The sequence below is a fragment of the Canis aureus genome, chromosome 13, assembly GCF_053574225.1.
Source record: "Canis aureus isolate CA01 chromosome 13, VMU_Caureus_v.1.0, whole genome shotgun sequence".
Taxonomy (NCBI): domain Eukaryota; kingdom Metazoa; phylum Chordata; class Mammalia; order Carnivora; family Canidae; genus Canis; species Canis aureus.
In genome coordinates, this window is record NC_135623.1 from 64,866,585 (window position 1) to 64,879,256 (window position 12,672).

The 12,672-nt window shown below is 34.5% G+C and overlaps 1 protein-coding gene and 1 non-coding gene across 5 annotated transcripts in view; both read right to left on the minus strand.

The window, feature by feature from the left end:
• FSTL5 (follistatin like 5) overlaps positions 1–12,672 on the minus strand; it is a 682,404-nt gene that overhangs the window by 180,521 nt on the left and 489,211 nt on the right. The window lies entirely within an intron of this gene.
• On the minus strand, positions 11,375–11,480 carry LOC144282723 (U6 spliceosomal RNA). The gene has a single exon (XR_013351186.1). It is a non-coding gene; the product is annotated as a U6 spliceosomal RNA (small nuclear RNA).

Sequence of the window (12,672 nt, forward strand, 5' to 3'; positions counted from 1 at the left end):
TTTAAGTCATGAAATTTTGGAATAATGTGTCATGTAGCAATGTCTATTTAGTGTAACTTTTTATCTCTGGCTGAAGTTTTTCTCTTGATTAATTTTTAATGATTAGAATTTTGTTTTGTTGTTTTATTTTCTTAAGAAATAACATCCTTAGCACTTCACTGGAGTTACTGCATAGGCAAACTGAATACTAACCAAGAAGTCACACTGAGATTGTTATATGAAACAGTCACTCGGATTTCTCAATAGCTAGAGAGCATTTTTCTTCCTATCAGCGATGAAGAGATTGTAAATCTGAACTGCATCACAACCAAAATGCAGAATATTACGTACAATGAACTTTAAAATTACTTAGGATGAGTTAAGAGCGTAAGTTTAAAATCTACAAATGTTGAATCTACTAAATAATATACTTGATGGAAAAAATAAATTAAAAATTAAATATACAATAGTAATGTTCTGATTTTTTCAAGAAGGTTCACAAGATTTAAACAAAAAATGTTTTTAAAATCATTTGGAGGGAGGCCTTGGCCGCTCAGCAGTTGAGTGTCTGCCTTTGGCTCAGGGCATGACCCCGGGGTCCAAGGATTGAGTCCCACATCAGGTTCCCTGCGAGGAGCCTGCTTCTCCCTCTGCCTGTGTCACTGTCTCTCTCTCTGTGTCTCTCATGAATAAATAAATAAAATCTTAAAAAAATAAAGTAAACTCATTTGGAAATCTTTTACAATACAAAGGTGCTAATTCAATAAATGTAGACTTAACTATTTCACTAGATGGGACCTAACCCCCAGGTTGTTATTAAGTAGCGTAGTAAGTTTGATGATGGCCAATGAGACAATAATGATGAATAGCTGCATAAAATTGAGCAGTCTGATGCTCTGAATCGTTCTGAAAACTTGGGGAAAGGACCTTGTGATTTCATGATAAGTTAAGAAATATTGTGTATATGAGACCTTCATTACTGAATCTTTCTTCTGTGTGCACTAAGATGATACCACTGTTACTGGCTCAGCTGTCTTTTATAAGTTAAGAGAGAACGGACAGTATTGTTCTGCTAATTGCACACACCACAGCTAAAATATAGATCCTATTTGAAAACAATGAATCTTTTTTATATTAATGCTACCCATTTCCGAGATAAGAATAAATAAGACTTTAAAAAATGAAGAGCATTAAATGCCTTCTCTAAGACAATTTATTTTTTTCCAGAAATGTTTATTGGGTATTTCCTCTTCACCAACCACTCTGAACCTCAAGCAAAGACTGCTTAGCTGTCTTTTCAGATGTCCTATGGGAAGGGATAATTTCCTTGGAACTAATCACAAAGAAAAAGATATAATCGGCATCAAAGACCTGAATAAGGCTGATTATTCTCTCCTAATCTTAAAAAAAAGTTTCAACTCTCTAATTCAATGTATACTTATGCAGGACAAAGATGTTTATAGCATTTATAGGATTTGATTATTTATCCTCCTGAAATGTTTATTTTTCTTTCTACTTTTTCCTTTTTCTTCAGCTTTGCTAGTTGATATTACATATCCACGCATGCACACTTTTCCCATCAAAACTGTGCTTCTTAGAGAAGCCTTGCTGTTGCTTTTGCTAACAACACTTCAGTTCTAATTATTTATTTAAGAATTTATTAAATATTTTTGAAAAATCAAAACTCAGATTTGAAACCCAGCTTTGTCACAGACTGATTCTAAGACACTGGAGATAGTTGTTTCTTCTATCTTCGTTTTCCAAGTGTACAAATTGGGAATGAAAGCATTTCCTCTCTTTATCTCACAAGAAGATATAAGGAGAAAATGAAAATGAAATGATGTTTTGGAAAGCACTTTGTAAATTACAATACCATGTGAGATCACAATGATAAGGAATTAATAGTTCACATACTGACACATCTAACTTGGCATGCACTGCAGGCTTCCAGATGGAAGGTAAACATTTTAAAATAACAAGAAATAAAACTTCATCATTACTTCGAACAGTTCATTCCAACATCAACCATCAGTCTAATTTTCAGTTGGTAAAATTAAGATGTTCTAAAGTTCCTTTTTAAGTGAAGCTGTATGTTTTTGCTTCTGTTCAACAGAGGGACTGCTTCTCTAACAGTTTATTTGGGCTACAGAGTCTCAGCTTCATTGTTCAGATGATAGTTTCATATTTAGAGAAAAATAGGTAAGAAACGAGTAACTGGAAATAAAACTATACTTCCGTACTTGGAAATTTTCTACAATTTTCTAAAAACATCAAAAACGAGAAAAGTAGAAAGTCATGACTATGAATCTCAAATAATTAGTACATTTCTTTTAAAAACATTTTAGACCCAGGGATGCCTGGGGGCTCAGTCGGTTGTGCATCAAAGTCTTGGTTTCAGCTCCGGTCTTGGTCTCCTGGTGGTGGGATTGAGTCTCTCCTCAGGCTCTACGCTCAAACAGGAATCTGCTTCAGACTCTCTCTTCCTCTCCCTCCCTCCATTTGTGCACACATGCACACTCTCCTTCACTCAAATAAATAAATAAAATCTCCTAAAAAAACTAAAATAAAATTTAAAAATAAAAACATTTTAGACCTTATGTTAACATTTGTAGGAGAAAAGACATGTGGTACACTTGTCTAAGAAAATGTCTTAGAACAGTTTTAAATTTTATAAAAAAGAATATATAATTGCTTCCCCAGTCTTATTTCCTGCCATCACGCATTATCTATAAAGGTCTTTTTTAGTCTCTTTCCAGCAGTACAGGATTCTTTCCACCCTGCAGTCCTTATACCTATTGCTTGGCATACACTTTCCAGAATAACTCCTCCATATCCTTGAGATACTACATTAAATCTTTTGTTGGATGACATAAATTAGGGCCCCTTTCTTTAATCTATCATATCACTTTACACTTTTTCTTCTTAGTTTTTAGTATAATTGTATCAGCTTTTAGATTTTATGTGACTACTTTTAATGATCGGTCTCCATAGCCTTATCCATGAAGGCAGATAGCGTGTAGTTCACTACATGTCTCAGCATGTAGCACAGTGCCTGACATATAGGAAGTGTGCAATGGGCATTTGAAAGTGTTGATAAAAACAATAATCTCTCTTTTAAAAGTTCCCAGGCATTTATTTGGAAAATCACATATTTTTTTCCAACATTTAAAAAACATATCATGCTGCAAACAAGTTGATTTTACCTTTGGCTAGACTTTCTATTCAGTGATAGATCATTAAGTGTTGTCATTTAGATTTATCAGATCAGGTTATGCTATAGCATTCCAGTTTTAAAGCCAACAAATATTCTTAAGCCTTAAATTATTTACTTCATTGGATTCCATAGCATATATTTTTTTAAAGATGGTTATCAAAATTACATTCAATCCTGATATAACATGTGGTCAGTCCACTGGATTAAATCAGTTCAAGCTGTCGAGAACTGTGAACGGTCTAACATTTTTTCCTATTTACAAGCTAAGACATAGCCTGTTCTAGTTTTGTGAATGCTGGCAGAAGACATGAGATTCCTGGGTCAGAGACAAAGGTGCTTCTTACTGGTGGTGCAGCAAACATTGTGAGCTTCACACTAGCATCAGTTTCCCTTGCCCTCTTAGCCTTGTGGGAGCAATGCAGAGCAGCCTGGGTCAATGCTGGAGACAGTAAGCAAACCCGAACTCTGTTTGGAGGGAGACACTATTTCTGTTTTCAAAGTCTGTATACTACAGAAATATCCTTACAAATACATCCCAGAGCAAAAGCTGTCAGTGCCTCTGTTCATAAGACACTCAGAAATATTAAAGGAGCTTCTCATAATAATGCATATCTTGCAATTTATACTTTGAAATAATCATTGGGTTGAGTATTACACCAATTAAAAAGTGTACTGGCTTGTCCAAACTCTTGTCGCTAATAAAAAAAAAAAAAAACAACATAACAATATGCAATCTTAAAAATGTTGTATGTTAGCTGTCCTTTCGGATTGCATTTCTAGAGTCAATCATATGGCACATTTGTCAAGTGTTCTGTTGGATGTGTAAGAGTTACATATGCTCTAATCATAGAATTACAGTATTATAGATGCTTAAGCTGGCAGCAGTGATCAAGATGATTTAGAGGTGTACATCATGTATAACATCAAAAATCGTTTATATCTCTTTTCCTTTCCTACCGTGTGCTATCGGCCTCAGAAGAAAGCTGATGCTATTCCTGTTTCAGCCCAATTTTGCTCTAAATTTCAGAAACTTGAGGTGATTGTATGTATGACTGAGGTCAGTAAATGCAATCCAGGTTTCCCAAATCTAGTACAGAACTGCTTTAAACAAGAGTGGGGAGGATCATGTCAGTGGGGACAGCACAGTGCTCATGCCATGGAAATCTAAATAAGAAATCAAAAGATAAGGGGTTGAAATTGAAGATGAAGACTCTGCCACAAATTTCATTCATGAAATGAAAAGGCAGCTTGCTTTCATATTCATATGGAATTACTAACTTAAATCAATTTCTTCCATTTATATTTTGGTTGTGGATGAACTTTCTCTGTGGAGATTTTTTTTTTAATTTTTTTAAAATTTTTATTTATTTATGATAGTCACAGAGAGAGAGAGAGGCAGAGACACAGGCAGAGGGAGAAGCAGGCTCCATGCACTGGGAGCCCGACGTGGGATTCGATCCCGGGTCTCCAGGATCGCGCCCTGGGCCAAAGGCAGGCGCCAAACCGCTGCGCCACCCAGGGATCCCTCTCTGTGGAGATTTTTATGTACATAGTTTCTACATGGTAATTTCAGGTGCAGATATAATAAAAAATTGACTATGCCAGTCTTCTATTTGCTATAGCCCCTTTTCTTATTCATAAGACCAAATAGCCACCATAATTAAATTTTAAGGTTATGAAAGAAATATATAAAATTACTTGTAAGATAATTCAATTCAGCATATTTATTCCATCAAGGAACAGATGGACACAGAAGATTTGAATAATTTCCCCAAGGTGATGAAATAAGTGAGATCAAGAGATTATATATAATATATATATATATATATATATATATATATATATATATATATATATAGTCTTCCTATACGGGTCAATTATTTCATTCATTATCTAAGCTTTTCTTTGTAATTTAATCATTAATACTCTATCAAGAAAACTGAGATATCTTTCTTTTCTTTTTCTTTTTTTTCTCTTTAGGCCCTTACCTTGCACAGAATATATGATAGCTATTATGATCAATCTCCTAAGTGAGGACTATGTGTTTGGACCAGAGCAAAATATAGACAAATAGCATCATGCATGGCATCAAAAGGATAATGGGTCCCAAGTAAGAGCAGGGGGCCGCTCAAAGTGTTGACTGAGAAAAATTCTTTGGAACAGAGATGCCTTGATGGCCTGGTATGGTAGGCTTTTGGCCAAAGATGAAGAAACAGCAAAAATGCCTCTAGATTAAATTGTGAAAGCTGAGGCTATAGGGAGGACAGAGAGAATGGAGGAAGAATGTCCAAAACTCTTGGGAATACCATGACCACTCAAAGATGCCTAGGAATCCAGGGCAGGGCAAGTGGCATTTATGTGTAGAAAGTAAATGTCTTTTCCCAGATGTCAATAAAACTCATGAGATGGGATGCCTGAAGAAAATTGGACACAGGTACATAATCCTGATGCAAGCAAGGCAGGCTTGAGTATAAATGGAAAGGACTTTGGATCAGGCAGTGCTGGGTGCCTAATGTGGGTCACCTTTTGCAGCCTCATAAGATTCCTGGGTGGTGGGCAAGATGATCTTCATTTTACAGATGAGAAAACTGAGTCTCAGAGAGGTGACTTCCCACTGCTAGGAAGCAGCAGGGGCCAGAGCTTGAGCCAACCTTGCCTGGTGGGCTTGTTTCTTTTCCAGAAGGTGCTTAGCTACAGCCAGGTACCTGATTTTAGGAAGGCCAGTGGATAGAAAGAAGCTAGAAACAGAAGTGAAATTGTGAGGGAGTTTGCCACAGGCCTGGGCTGATAGAGAATGAGGGAGTGGTTTCCTGATGCAGCTAGAAAAATGGGCACAGATATAAGATGTGATGAGATGTTCCACCTCAGCCTGAGTATGGATGGCTGGATCTCCTAGTCATCAAGGAAGAAGGAAGGGAAGTGATCTTCCATTTCTTCTCAGAACCAGTGAAGCAGTCACTGGTTTAGTAGATGAGAAGAGGAAGAAGTGAGGAGTGAGGAGAAGGTACTTTTTCTTCAATGCCCAGAAGCAGGCAGCCACAGCTCAGCACCACGCCTAGCAGCCAAGGTGGTGATCTCCCACCACCCTGGGATCACATTTTTTTTCTAATATTTATTTTAGAGAGAAAGAGCACATGTGTGTGCAAGTAAGAGGAGGGACAGAGGGAGAGACTCCTCACAAGCTTCCTGTTGAGTCTGATGCTGGGCTCCATCTCACAACCCATGAGATCATGACCTGAGCCAAAACTAATGAGCAGATGCTCAACCAAATGAGCCATCCAGGTGCTCCAGGGATCCTATCTTTTTAAAAAGCAATGGTCTTAGATCAGATTTCCCCAGGAATATACTCTGAGGCTTTTTTGGGAATGTTCTCAGGAGCAGTACCTGTGACAGTGTGAAGGAAATAGTAGTGGGGAGATGGAAAGGATGAATGGTGATGTGATTGGAACAGAGACACCGTGGAGCTTGGAGGGTAGGTAGATACAGGCTCTCCACCAGGAGCAGGGGTCAATTTCTATTCCTTTAAATAACTTCTTTAACCTTTTATGTGTTTATTTAACAGTTATTTATAATTTCTATTCCTTTAAATAACTTCTTTAACCTTTTATGTGTTTATTTAACAAATAGTTATTTATAACAAATAGTTATAAGTTATTTATAACTTACATACACTGTTATAGTAACTACAGCCTGTACCACTAATTAGCTTTGGATTAGCATTATGTTATATACATTTTTGTTTATAAATGAATTTTTCTATCCATTGTAAATAATTGTGAAACACCTACTAGGGAATATACAGTATTCAAGGTCCTGTGTATAAAAAAGTGAACCAATTAACCAAAAAACAACCTACTATCAAGAAGCATAATTGCAGTGAGGAGAATCAAACAGTAAACACACGAAAGTGCTAATATCTTAGAGCAAAATTATAGGGAAAAATTAGGCTGGAAAGGTTACTTTGGATGGAATGGTCCTGCAAGGCCTCTCTACGAAAGCATATCTTACTAACAAAACTATAAACTGGAAAAGGAACCAGCCATGGGAAGGGCCAGAAAGAACAGACCAGAGAGAGATGCTGAAACTCAAAGCCTCAAAGGCCAGAGTCACTAGAGTTGATTTTGTCACTGTCACAGCAGTTACTTCAGGCTGCCTGAGCTCATCTGGAGACAATAGAAGGGGATTAAAGCTGGCATTGCCACAGTCTAGAGGTTGTTAGTGGAGGACGGGTTGGCAAACAAGAAGACTGAGGATCAGTCAAAAGTGAAAAATAAAACCAGCAATGTGTGGGAAGCCGAGAGAGGAGAGATTCCTCACATCATGTGCCTTCAATAATCAACAATTTCTAATGCAGAACTTCACTTAATTGCCGAACATGAGAAGAAAATAAATACAATAATCAAAAAACAAAGTACAGATTTATTGTTACTGTAGAATAAAGGAAAAGCAATAAAACAATTTATAAATACAAGTGACTTCAAGTTAATAAGTTGAAAACCTGTATCCATATGTTTAAAAGAAAATATTTTATACCTACTGCTTTCAGGACCATAAATAGTACATAGTTCAAAAGCAAAGTGATAAAAGAACAAGAGTTTAATATAAAGTAAATTAAAATCGGTGGCATTTTATCGGGCTAGAGAAGTCAGATTTCTCTATCTTGCTCTTCACCAGAACTAGTGTATGATGAGGATGAATGAATTTGACGCTTGAACTCCACACTATGGTGCTCTACCGTTGTGATGTTCATTAGCGCCCAGTGGCATATTAACACAAACCTGTGATATGATCTTCTAGATTCCTTTAACAAAGATAAAAGGTCATCTAGTTCACTTGGAGATTGGAAGTAGGGAAGACAAAGTATCTTTTTAGGGCATTACTTCAATGAGGGCATATTATGCTATAAAACTTCAGAGCAAACTCCTGCTTGTGAACTGAGAAGCTGGTTAACAGTGTTTGGGGACAGGGGGCTGTAGGGAAAGGTGGTGATGCAAAATCTATAATAAAAGAAAGAATTATGTGATGAAGGCTAGTCGCATACCTCTTCTTGTCTCAGAATCGTCATCTACAAAATGGGAATATTACTATAACCACCATGTTGTAAGATTGAAAGATTCCATTTATAAAATATACTTACAAGTATGTCTGCAATACCGCAGCTGTAACATAGTTATTACTGGTGTTTTGTTATTATAATTTTATTTTATTTCTATTTTTTTTTGTTATTATAATTTTAAATAGTTTAACAATTATACCTGAAGACTGAGTACTGAATTTCAAACAAGCTTGGAGCTAATTAAGGTACTAACAAATTGTTTAATCAAGCCTGAGGGAAACTATATCAACTCAAAATATAATCACAGAATTTCTTGGAAACCAAAGTGATAGGTGATGATTCACTAATGCAGCATCTGGTGTAATGGACCCAACACTTAACATGGCAGCTTAACATATAAGTGCTCACTAGATGCTGATGATAGAAAAAGAAGATCCAGGTGTAGGAGGACTAGAGAGCAGAGGGGGAAAACAAGGAGACTAGAAGACAAAATCCCTGAAAACTTCTTCAAATAGTATCCAGTTTAAGAAAACATATAGGTAGATCCATATGCAAAACGTTTTATTTACATTTCAAAACTATTCATCTGAGGCTTCCTTTAAAGAACACATCCCCTCAGCATCTTTTAAATTATAAATTGCAAATTTTGTTTCACATGTAGCTTTTCTGGAGCATATCTAGTCAGTGAACTAACAATATAAGTATAGAGAATGCAGAAAATACAATTAAGTCTGAAGGTCATGTTTAAAATATTAATTTTCTGTGAAGGCTTTGAATTGTAACAAACATAAAATATGCAAAACAGGAACTCAATGTAGCTCATTTATATTTCTTATATCATTGACTAATTAATCAAATCACTTTTATGTTTATTTTATTATTTAACCCTTGTTTATTATAATATATTCTCAAATTCTTTTCATATTTAAAGAAAGAAAATACCTTAGTGCTTAAATAAAAAATAAATGGTATGGGCGTATACTCAATAATTGTTATTTAAAATACTCTTGCTTCTAATTTATTTGAACTCCATAAACTGGGAACTTCACAACGTGTTTTTTATAACAGATAAACCTAATCTCTTCTGTGATATTTGACATTCTTATTTGACAATATCTTACCTTAGAATTATAAAAATCAAATAAATAAAATTAGTATCAATATTAAATCTTAATTATTCTGTATGGATTCTGAAAAACTTCCCAGTCTCATTCTAGAATGAATGAAATGATCTGATGTTTAACAATTATGTGATCCTGAGAAAGTTGGGCTCCTTGAATCTCTGTTTCCTTATCTATAGACTTAGGTTAGTAAAACTGAATTTATTGGATCAAATAAAGTTTGGTCAGTAAATCTTCTAGTATACTATCCACCACAAAATAGGCATTCATTAAAGCTGAAGCAAAGAAGTAATTTGGCAGAGTGACAAGAACAAGAATTTTGAAATCAGAACCTTGGAAAGGACTTGGATTCCATTCTCTACCCTTGAGTTTCATTCCACAAGTTAACTGGCTTCACTGATTAATAAAAATAAAAATATCATGTTGCATGATGCATGCACATGAAGTTTCTGGTAAATGCAAAAATTGTCACATTGTCTTTATAATTATATTCCAACAATCTATTTTCATTAATAAACCTTTTACCTATACTCTGGTAGCAAATCATTCCTATATTCCATCCTTTATACAATACATTATATTTAAAATGAGTTTATTCTCAGGAACTAAATATTCATAATCACTACAAATTTATCAGCATCTCATGGTTGACAATCTCAAAACTATGGCAATAAAAGAGAACCTCTACTGAAATGTAGGATTGCAATCAGATGTCCATTATTATCTCTTACTGAACCTCAATTAGAGAGATTCATTGAGATAATAGAAACCGTAATCAGTCAACAAAGATGAATTGATCAAGTAAATAAAAGAAAAGCATCCTGAATAATTAAGAGTCCATATGCACATAAGCTATATACAAAAAAAAAAAATGTAATTATATCTATGGTAAAAAGATTCTGATTTTTTTTAGCACTTTAAATATAAAAATCTTTAAAGATGAAAAATATTTAAAGAGTCATGCAATACTTTTGTTATCTCACAAATACATTATTAATTTTTTCATTGTAAGCAGATCAATTCATGTAGCACAGTAAGGAATAGTAAAATAAGTGACAATGGGATTTATTTACCCTCATTAGATCAAATAACCATTATAACTAAATGGTATAAATATTCTCCATTCTTCAGTGCTGCTATATTTAAACTATCAGTTTATTTTCAGAATCATCATTTTTTTCATAATTGTTTGTATATAAACTTTTTACTGAGCTATCAGGCAATATATTTTTTAAAATGTAGTACACTTAGCTTTCCTTTGGTAAAAACTATTTTTATTAAGCCATTTTTTAAAATTGTTTGGTTTCTATCTGCTACTCAGCAATCATATTCTCCTCCTTCTGGTAATCTGATTTTAAAAGAGCAACAAATTCCCTCTTTCTTTTCTGTTTTTCTTTTTTCTTTTCTTTTCTTTTTTTTTTTTTACTAATTGTATCTTCAGATTTTATTACTTTATTGTTAGAAAATGTGGAGAGAACTATTCCAAACATTTTACCAACCTAACCTCTTGTGTGAAAGTTTATCATCCTCCTTTGACAATGAAGAAAGAGGCTCCAAATCTCAGCCTTGTTTCATATATTTAGTTAAGGGCAGAAAAGGACTTCACATGACCTACCCTGCCTTAGCTCAGTACTCAAACTATGATTAAGAAGAAATGCTAAGGGTACCTGGGAGGCTCAGTCAGTTGGGCAATTGATCTCTGATTTCATCTCAAGTCCTGATCTTATGGTCATGAGACTGAGCCCTGTGTCAATGTAGAATCTGCTTGAGATTTTCCCCTTCTCTGCCCCTTCTCCTGCTCTCTCTTTCTCTCTCTCTAATAAAATCTTAAAATTTTAAAAAAAGAACAAAATGCTACTCTACCAAAGCAATATTTTCCTTTTCACTTATTATTTTATAAATATTATAAATGCAGATTGGTATTTCTGAATATTTCTACAATTTGCTTCTTTCAATTTTTAAATCTATTCTTCAAGGCATAATTCCCAAGGTTGTATTTGTGAAGTCCACATTGAGCTCTCTACATATTCATTACATCATCTTTACACAGGGGCCATGCTAATCTTCTCTATCACTCCACTTTTAGTATATGTACTGCAGAAGGGAACACTCTACATATTCATTACTGTTTAAAATTTATGTAGTTTGCAGGGCAAAGTATACATTAGGAGTATGCATAAACAAGTCTAAGTTTAAAAGCTATAACCATCTTATTTGTTTTATATTTCTTTAAGATAGGTCATCTGATATTTAAGAAATCAAGTTTGCATGATTATAGTTGGACAATACTCTTAGACTAAATTATTTTGATTTTTGTTGTTAGGGAATTTGACACTAGACTGCAGTATGTGGCTAAATAAACTGGGGCCAGAATGGTTCGAGCCACTACCAATCTAACCAAAGCTATATTCATCTTGTGAATTCCCTAACAGTGTTCACAATTTTTTAAAGATTTTTCTAAAGTCTCAAGCTTCACTCATGAAACTATCATGATAGGCACAGAAACTTTTTAACCAATTTATAGAGAAAATGTATGTGCTCTTGTATCTTCTCTTCTTTCTTATTTAAAATACATTTCTGCTTTTTAAATGCAATCTGCATATCACTTATATCAGAATCTCAATGAGTCCTTGTTTAAAAATATAGATTACTTTATCCCCAGCCCAGGGAGAAAGTACTTCACAGTTAAAATCTCCCAGAGATGGCTTTTAATATATAACAAATTTTAAGACCCACTCCATATATTTTTGCCTTTTTACTTCTCTTAGGGAAAAACAAAACAAACAAAAAACCTCTCCTTCATTTCCACAAAGGAAATAGTTTTCTTAACCATATTATCTCAGATTTCCTTTAGTCATTCTTTTTCTAAAATGTCCTCCTTCATCTCCAGAATGCTAAAAAGGCCTAATTTATTGGCTTATGCAATGTTCGAGCCTTTTCTATAATGACATTATCTGATCTAGAAGCAAAAGTTTAAAATTAGCCCAAAGATTCAGTTATCAAAGTGAGAGATTAGGAAGTTTGTTAGCACTTCCTCCTCCACTATCTTTGTTTATTGGCCTAAAATGCCTACATGATGTCTAATGTACAACAGCCATCACAAAGGAAGGCACAGAAAAAAAAAAAAAAAAAAAAGGAACGCACAGAATGAGAGACGAAGAGGCCTGGTTCCTGAAGCCATAGATGATCAATCATTCCAACTCCAGCCTGCTTAATCTTGACATCTATTATGAAAAGCAAACACATCCTTATTTATTTAAGGCACTGGCTTTTGAGTTTTCTACTACTTGTAGTCATAGTCA